Source organism: Lutra lutra, chromosome 3, assembly GCF_902655055.1.
Source record: "Lutra lutra chromosome 3, mLutLut1.2, whole genome shotgun sequence".
Lineage (NCBI taxonomy): Eukaryota > Metazoa > Chordata > Mammalia > Carnivora > Mustelidae > Lutra > Lutra lutra.
In genome coordinates this window covers 176555389-176564706 of record NC_062280.1, presented here as the reverse complement: position 1 = coordinate 176564706, position 9318 = coordinate 176555389, and the positions used below count along the sequence as shown (strand labels likewise).

The 9318-nt window shown below is 34.9% G+C and overlaps 1 pseudogene; it reads right to left on the bottom strand.

The window, feature by feature from the left end:
• Positions 1-7867: 7867 nt before the first annotated feature.
• LOC125096505 (uncharacterized) lies at positions 7868-7945 on the bottom strand (annotated as a pseudogene).
• Between the last annotated feature and the right edge of the window lie 1373 nt (positions 7946-9318).

Genomic DNA, 9318 nt, shown 5'->3' with positions numbered 1-9318 from the left:
ACGAGTATGGATGTTTTTAAAAGAAGAGTTTAGCAGATATTTAAAAAACTGGTAACACTGATTATTTTTAAATTATTCTGGAAAATAGGACAAAAAGAAATAGCTTATAATGTGTTTTTGTAACTAGAATTTATTTTATTCCTTAAATCAGAAAATGAATATAAGGAAGGTAAATTTTACCATAAAACATAAATGGTATGCTTAGATAAGAAATCCTAAACATAAGCAAACTGAATATACAACTATATAAAATAATTCTGCTTTATGAACATGTGAGTATTCCAGTAATGGAAGAAAATCAATTAATGTAATAATAAAATTTGCACCTGTGATTTTTCAAAATAATAGAATAAAAGAGAATATCTATATGATCATGTCAATATAATATTTCTATATAAATCAATCCCCTTATTTTGAAAAAGGCTTATTAGCAAACCAACAATCGGTAATGTATTTACCTGATAAAGAATATGTGTAGCCTTTGTGGGTTTTAATGATATGCATGAATTCAAAATGCATGCACACACTTAATTTAATATTTAATGGTGACATTTCAAGTATACCTTAGAAAACCAGAAATGAAGCCTAACATTCTATATTATTTTCTATTCAACATTCTATTAATAGTTGTAGCCATTGTAATCCAGACTAAAGATAGTCACTATTTGAATAATATAAAATGATCTATGTAGAAAAAATAAATAAGTTTAGCAAGGTTTCTAGATGCATGATTAATAAAAAACAAAATCAGCCTTTGTTATAAGTCAGAAAAAGCTAGAAAATATATTAAGTAGTTATTTATCACACAAAATAAGTTATTTAACAATAAATACAACAAAAGATAAGCATACAATTTATGAAAAATGTAATAATATTAAATGACATTAGAGAATGCTCAAATAAATGGAAAGATACATTCATGAATAAAAAACTCAATATATTAAGGATCTCAGTTATATTCAAACATACAAATTGTGATGAGTTTTTTTTCAGAGAACTAGATGAATATAAAATTCATTCAGAGGTTCCAATGACCAAGATGAGACAAGATACTTATAGAAAAGCATAACAAGGCCTAAACTTTGCAGTGGAAGATATCACAAATTAAAGTTACAGTAAGCAGAACAGTGTGGTATTGGCAAAGGGATAAACAAATAAACCAAAGGAATACAATAGGGAGCCCTGGAACAGACTTCAACATATATTGAAACTTGGCATATAATACAGTTGACAGTCATTTTTCTTTTATATTTTATTTACTTATTTGAAATAGAGACAGAGAGAGTGAGAGAGAGAGAAAGAACAAATAGGGGGAGGAACAGAGGGACAACCAGTCCTCCTCTGAGCAGGGAGCCTGATGAGTGACTCGATTCTAGGACCCTGAGATCACGACTTAGCCGAAGACAGACGCCTAACTAACTAAGCCACCCAGGTGCCCCAACAGTCATTTTAGAAAGAAGTAGCATTTACTCTCTGGAATCAGATTTCTCACTACTGGGGAAAGAATTTAGATAAACAAGAGAGATATTCTAGAATGATCCCTGTGGTACTGTGTTGGAGAAACAAATCTAAACTCGTGTTGAACTAAATGGATTTAGAGTCAGATAGATACAGAAATGAACATTCAAATGCCTTTTTATGGGATTGTATATATACATATAATACTAATTCTGCTGAGCGGACCTAGAAGCAATGCAATGGAAATGAGCACAGTCATTACTAAGCTTTTTATTTCTAAATACTATGTCCAGTGAAAAAACCAGAACACCTTGGGGAAATGGGTGACTCTAATAATGGATTAAGAAAAGTACACGGTGGCCCCTTGGAGTATCTTGTTGTACCAAACATTAGAGAAGTGTTCATAAGACATAAGGATGAGATATGCTGTAGAGACACAGGAACCAACTAGAAAAAACTATCAGTGGCCAAAACTGGAAAGACTTGCACAAAAAAATATAACGTAGTATTGGATCATAACCATAGTAGAAAATAAATATTCATGTCTATAATGATAAATGAATCAATAAATGGAGGAGAAAGATACATCTTTCTTACATAATATTTCCAAATATTATGTATATGTACTCCCTTGTATATGAGGTGAAGTTTAATTCTCGTTCACTCATCCTCCTTGAGGATAGGCTAGATTAATTACTTCCAAATAAAAGAATAGGGAGAGGAAAAGAAATATCAGTGACTTTACAGTGGAGGAATTCAGCAAATGCCACTAAATTAAGTAACTACAGTTAACAACTCAATCATGTGATATCATATATCCCTGATATCTTATGATGAGAAGGGTACTTCATTTCTTTGTAAAAGTCCAGTCTAATCATGAGAAAAATAGACCATCCAATATTGAGGGAACATTCTAAAGATACCTAATCAGTTTTCCTCATGACTGTTAAAGTCAGAAACTATAAAGAAAGAGAAGCATTCGCAGGCCAGAGGAGACTGGGGAGGGGAGATATGACGAAATTCAAAGATGATACTCTGGATTGGATCTTGATGCAGAGAGAAGACATTGATGGAAAAACTGGAAAATCCTAATGATAGAAAAACTGGTGAAACCTAAATAATCTGTGATATAATGGTACATCAATACCAGTTTTCTAGTTTGATAAATATACCACAGTAATGTAAAGTGCTAAAAATGGATTTGATTGGATGAGGTTTATATAGGAACACTCTGTATTTCTCTGTAAATCTGTTTATTGAAATATAAAAAGTTTATTTTTAAAAAATTGAAACCTGAAAAATAATAAAAAATAAAAACTTAAAACCTGAGAACATGTAAAAAAAAATGGCAAAAGTGTAAGGAGTACTGGATGTTGTATGGAGGTATTGAATCACTGTATTGCACACCTGAAACTAATATTACACTGCATGTTAACTAACTGGAATTTAAATAAAAACTTAGAAAAATAAAATTTAATTCAAGTATAGTTAACTCACAGTGTTATATTAGTTTCAGATGTGCATTACACTAGTTCAGTAATTCTATACATTACTCGGTGCTCATCAGGGAAAGTGTACTTTATTTTTTCTTTTCAGTGTAACAGAATTCATTGTTTATACACCACACCCAGTGCTTCACGCATTACATGCCCTCCATCATACCCACCACCTGGCTCCCCCGACCTCCCACCCCCCGTCCCTTCAAAACCCTTAGATTGTTTTTCAGAGTCCATAGTCTCTCATGGTTCATCTCCCCTTCCAATTTCCCTCAACTCCCTTCTCCTCTCCATCTCCCCATGTCCTCCATGTTATTTGTTATGCTCCACAAATAAGTGAAACCATATGATAATTGACTCTCTCTGCTTGACTTATTTCACTCAGCATAATCTCTTCCAGTCCTGTCCATGTTGATACAAAAGTTGGGTATTCATCCTTTCTGATGGAGGCATAATACTCCATCGTGTATATGGACCACATGTTCCTTATCCATTCGTCCATTGAAGGGCATCTTGGTTCTTTCCACAGTTTGGCGACTGTGGCCATTGCTGTTATAAACATTGGGGTACAGATGGCCCTTCTTTTCACCACATCTGTATCTTTGGGGTAAATACTCAGTAGTGCAATTGCAGGGTCATAGGGAAGCTCTATTTTTAATTTCTTAAGGAATCTCCACACTGTTTTCCAAAGTGGCTGCACCAACTTGCATTCCCATCAACAGTGTTAAGAGGGTTCCCCTTTCTCCACATCCTCTCCAACACACGTTGTTTCCTCTCTTGCTAATTTTGGCCGTTCTAACTGGTGTAAGGTGGTATCTCAGTGTGGTTTTAATTTGAATTTCCCTGATGGCTAGTGATGATGAACATTTTTTCATGTGTCTGTTAGCCATTTGTATGTCTTCATTGGAGCAGTGTCTGTTAATGTCTTCTGCCCATTTTTTGACATGATTATTTGTTTTGTGTGTGTTGAGTTTAAGAAATTCTTTATAGATCCTGGATATCAACCTTTTGTCTGTACTGTCATTTGCAAATATCTTCTCCCATTCCGTGGGTTGCCTCTTTGTTTTGTTAACTGTTTCCTTTGCTGTGCAGAAGCTTTTGATCTTGATGAAGTCCCAAAAGTTCATTTTCGTTTTTGTTTCCTTTGCCTTTGGAGACATATCTTGAAAGAAGTTGCTGTGGTTGATGTTGAAGAGGTTACTGCCTACATTCTCCTCTAGGATTCTGATGGATTCCTGTCTCACGTTGAGGTCTTTTATCCATTTTGAGTTTATATTTGTGTACAGTGTAAGAGAATGGTCGAGTGTCATTCTTCTACATGTAGCTGTCCAATAGTGAAAGCGTACTCTTAATCTCCTTCATCTATTTCACTCAATACTCCCCACCTACCTCCCCTCTGGTAACCATCGATTTGTTCTCTATAGTTAAGAGTCTGATTTTTTATTTGTCCCCTTTTTCTTTCTTTCTTTTTTTTTTTTAAAGATTTTTTATTTATTTATTTGACAGAGAGATCACAAGCAGGCAGAGAGGCAGGCAGAGAGAGAGGAGGAAGCAGGCTCCCTGCTGAGCAGAGAGCCTGATGCAGGGCTCGATCCCAGGACTCTGAGATCATGACCTGAGCCGAAGGCAGCGGCTTAACCCACTGAGCCACCCAGGTGCCCCAAGTCCCCTTTTTCTTTGTTCATGTTTTGTTTCTTAAATTCCATGTTACGAGTGAAATCCTATGGTGTTTATCTTTCTCTGACTAACTTATTTGACTTAGCATTATACTCTCCAGATCCATCCACACTGTTAAAATGGTAAGCTTTCATTCTCTTTTATGGTTCAGTAATATTCTGTGTGCATGTGTTTATATACCACCTTTTTCCATTCATCTGTTGATGAGCACTTGGGCTGCTTCCATAATTTGGCTAATTTAAATCATGCTGTAATAAACATAAGGGTGTGTATATCCTTTAAAGTTAGTGTTTTTCTCATTCTTTGGGTAAATATCCAGTATATAGTTACTAGATCATATGGTGTGATTCTATTTTTAAGTTTTTGAGGAACCTCCATACTATTTTCCATCGTGGCTGCATCAGTTTGCATTCCTAACAACAGTACACAAGGCTTCCTTTTTCTCCACATCCTCACCAATACTTTTTATTTGTGTTTTTTATTTTAGACATTCTGTACACACACACACACACACACACACACACACACACACACACGCACACACTTATTTTAGAGAGAGAGAGAGTGAGAAAGCATGAGTGTGTGGTGGGAGGGGCAGAAGGAGAGGGAGGGAGAAACTTAAACAGACTTTGCATGGAGTACAGAACTGATGTGGGGCTTGATTTCACAACCCTGGCATTATGACCTGAGCCAAAACCCAGGAGTCAGATGCTTAACCAATTGTACCAACTAAGTGGTGCCCCTGATTTTAGCCATTTTTAAAAGTATGAGGTTATAACTCAGTGTATTTTTGATTTGCATTTCCCTGATGATTACTGATTTTGAGCATCTTTTCAAACTACATCTGCTTTAGAGAAATGTCATTTAATGTCTTCTGCCCATTGGATTATTTGTGGAGTTTTCTGGTGTTGAGATGTGTGAGATGCATCAGTTCTTTATATGTTTGGGGCGCTAATCCTTTACTGGATCTGTCATTTGCAAATATTTTCTCTCATTCAGTTGGTTGTCTTTTAGTTTTGATGATTCTTTCCTTTGCTGTGCAGTTGTGTTTTGTTGTTGTTGTTTGTTTGTTTTTGTTTTTTCATGTAGTACCAATAGTTTATTTATGTTTTGTTTCCCTTGCCTCAGGAGACCTACCTAGGGAAATGTTGCTATGGTCAGTGGCAGAAAAATAACTGCCTATGCTGTCTTTTAGAATTTTTTGTTTTCAGGTCTCACATTTAGATCTTTAATCCATTTGAGTTTATTTTTGTGTATGGTGTAAGAAAGTGGTCCCTTTTCATTATTGAATCTATCTGTCCAGTTTCCCTAAAACCATTTGCTAAAGAGACTGTCTTTGCCATTGCATATTCATGCCTCCTTTGTTGAGTATTTATTGACCATATAATTGTGGGTTTATTTCTGTATCCTCTATTTGTTCTATTGATCTAGGTGTCTGTTTTTGTGCCAATACCATACTGTTTTGATTACTACAGCTTTATATTATATCTTGCAATGTCAGATTGTGACACCTCCTGTTTTATTATTTTTCAAAATTTCTTTGGTTATTCAGGGTCTTTTGTGGTTCCATGGAAATTTTAGGATTATCTGTTATACTGTGAAAATGCTATTGGTATTTTGATAGGGACTGCATTAAATCTGTAGATTACTTTGGGTACTATGGATATTATGATAATATTTGTTCTCCCAGTCCATGAACATGGAATAGCTTTCCATTTGTTTCTGTCATCTTCAGTCTTTCATCAGTGTTTTACAGTTCTCAGAGTACACATCTTTCACCTCCTTGGTAAAATTTATTCCTAGTTATTTTATTATGTTTGGTCCAATTGTTAATGGGATTGTTTCCTTAAATTTTCTTTCTGCTACTTCATATTAGCATATAGAAATACAACTGGTTATTGTGTGTTGATTTTCTTTCCTGCAACCTTACTGAATTCACTTATCCATTCTTGTAATTTTTGGTAGAGACTTTATGATTTTCTGTACTTAGGATAATGTCATCTGCAAATAGTGCAAGTTTACTTCTTTACAAATTTGGATGCCTTTTATTCTTTTTCTTGTCTGATTGCTATGGCTGGGACTTCTAAGTACCATGTTGAATAAAAGTGGTGAGAGTATATACATCCTTGTCTTTTTCCTCATTGTAGGGGGAAAGTTCTCAGTTTTTTACTCATGGCCTTTATGATGTTGAGTTATGTTTCCTGTAAAACTACTTTGTTGAGGATTTTTATCTTGAATGGATATCATACTTTTTCAAATGCTTTCTCTGCATCTAGGGAAATAATCATATGGCTTTATGTTTTCTCTTATTTATGTGATATATCATATTGATTGATTTGAAAATATTGACCCACCCTTGTATCCCAGGAATAAATCACATTTGAATGATGTAAATTATATTTTAAAGTATTGTTGGATTTGGTTTGTTAATATTTCATTGAGGATTTTTGTATCTACATTCATCAGAGATATTGGCATATAGTTTATATTTTTGTAATGTCTCTTCTGGTTGGAGGGTTCTCTTTATGATTGATTGTATAGTTTCCTTCCTGGTTTTTTGTTACAGTCTTTGTTATAAAGTGTTTTTGTTTTTGTTTTTGTTTTCTTCTGATATAAGGTTTGGTACCCCAGCTTTCTTTTCACTTCTATGTGGAAGTGAAAATGGAACATTTTTCCATCCCTTCACTTTCAAGGTGCATGTGGCTTTAGATCTGAAATGAGTCCCTTGTAGGTAGCATTTAAATGGGTCTTCTTTTTTATCCATTCCATCACCTCATGTCTTTTGATCAGAGTGTTTAGTCCATTTATATTCAAAGCAATTATTGATAGGTATGTACTCATTGCCATATTGTTTCTTGTTTTATGGTTGCTTTTGTGGGTCTTCTCTGTTTCTTCTTTCTCTTGCTTTCTTCTTTCAGTATCCTGGCTTTCTTTAGTGATATACTTGAACTCTTTGTCTTAATTTTTTGCATATCTATTCCAGTTTTTTATTTCTTATCATTAGGCTTATATGTAACATTCATGCATATAGAAGTCTATATTAAGTTGATGGTTGCCTAAGTTTGAACCTATTCTTTACTCCTCTCCCCACTACCCAGAGTTTTAATTAAAGTTATCATACTTTACATCCTTTTTACTTTATGAACCCCTTGACTGATTTTTATAGATATATTTAATTTTGCTTCTTCTTACTCCTAATTAGTTTCTTTCCTTTCCACTTAAGAATCTCTTTTGACATTTCTTAGGTACTCTACACATTCAGAGAAACTTCTCTAGTAACAAACTATAGAAATTATCCCTGAAAGTATAGTCTTGTAGGGCTGGTTTAGTGGTCCTGAATTCCTTAAATTTTTTTGTTATTGTTGGGAAACTTTTTATCTCTTCTTCTATTCTGAGTGATAGCCTTGCTGGATATAGTATTCTTGGTTGAATTTTTGTTCTTTTGTTTTGTTTTGTTTCTTTCAGCATTATGAATATATCATGCCACACTCTTCTGGCCTGTAAAATTTCTGTTGAAAAATCCACTGATAACAACAACAAAGGGGTTTCCTTTGTTATGTAGTTGCTTTCTTTTCTTTTGCTGCTTTTAAAAGTATCTTTTTATCATTACTTCTTGCCATTTTAATTACTTTATGTTTTGGTGTGGGCCTTCTTGGGTGGATTTTGTTGAGGGCTCTTTGCCTTCTGAATCTGGATTTCAGTTTCCTTCCCCATATTTGAAAAGTTTTCACCTTTTATTTCTTCAAGTAAATTTCAGCCCTCTTTTCTCCCTCTTTTCCTTCTGGGATCCCTATCATGCAAATGTTACACACTTGATGGTTGTGCTGAGTTGCTTTAGTCTGTCTATCACCTACTTATCTATCATCTATTTATTTTTCTTCTTTCTAGGTCAGCCTGATTGCTTACCAATACTCTTTCTTCCAGGTTGCTGATCTGTTCTGCTTCCTCTAGTCTACTATTTATTCATTCTTTTGTGTTTCAATTATTGAGTTCTTCATCTGTGCTTGATTTTTTCTATATCATCTGTCTCCATTGTAAGTCTCCCTGGAACTCTGCAGTCTTAAGTCTAATGAGTGTCTTTATGATGATTACTTTAAAGTCTTTATCAGGCATAGTACTTACCTCAGTGTCATTTAGCTCTCTTGCTATGACTTTTTCCTGTTCTTTTATGTGACACTTACTCTTCTGTTTCCTCATTTGGTCTAACTTTCTACGTCTGTTTCTATGTGTTAGGAAAGCCAACTATGTCTCCTCCTCTTGAACGTAGTAGTCTTGAAGAAGAGGTGCTTTAGTCCCCTGCAATGTTTAGTCCCCTGTAATGTTCTCTGTTCACCAGAACCTGACACTTCAGGAGTGTTTCCTATATGTGTTGCATGTGTGTTACTGTTACAACTGAGCTACATTTGTTTTCAGTCCAGTCCTTTTCAATGGCTGTCTTTGGCTATTGTACATAGGGTTTGATTCCTGTGTGTTAATTGGCCAGTTTGGGACTTTCTTGTGCTTGACTTCAGTCGCACCAAGCATTTGCCAGAGATGCAGTAACACTGAACTCCATGGTGCTTTTCCTATGTTGTCTCCTAAAAAGCTTTCATTGATAGGCAGGGCCTGCAGTCAGACCCAATATCTATTCCGAGCCCACTGCTGGGGCCACAGTTGGACTGGTATGTGTAGTTTTCTTCCCCTCTCT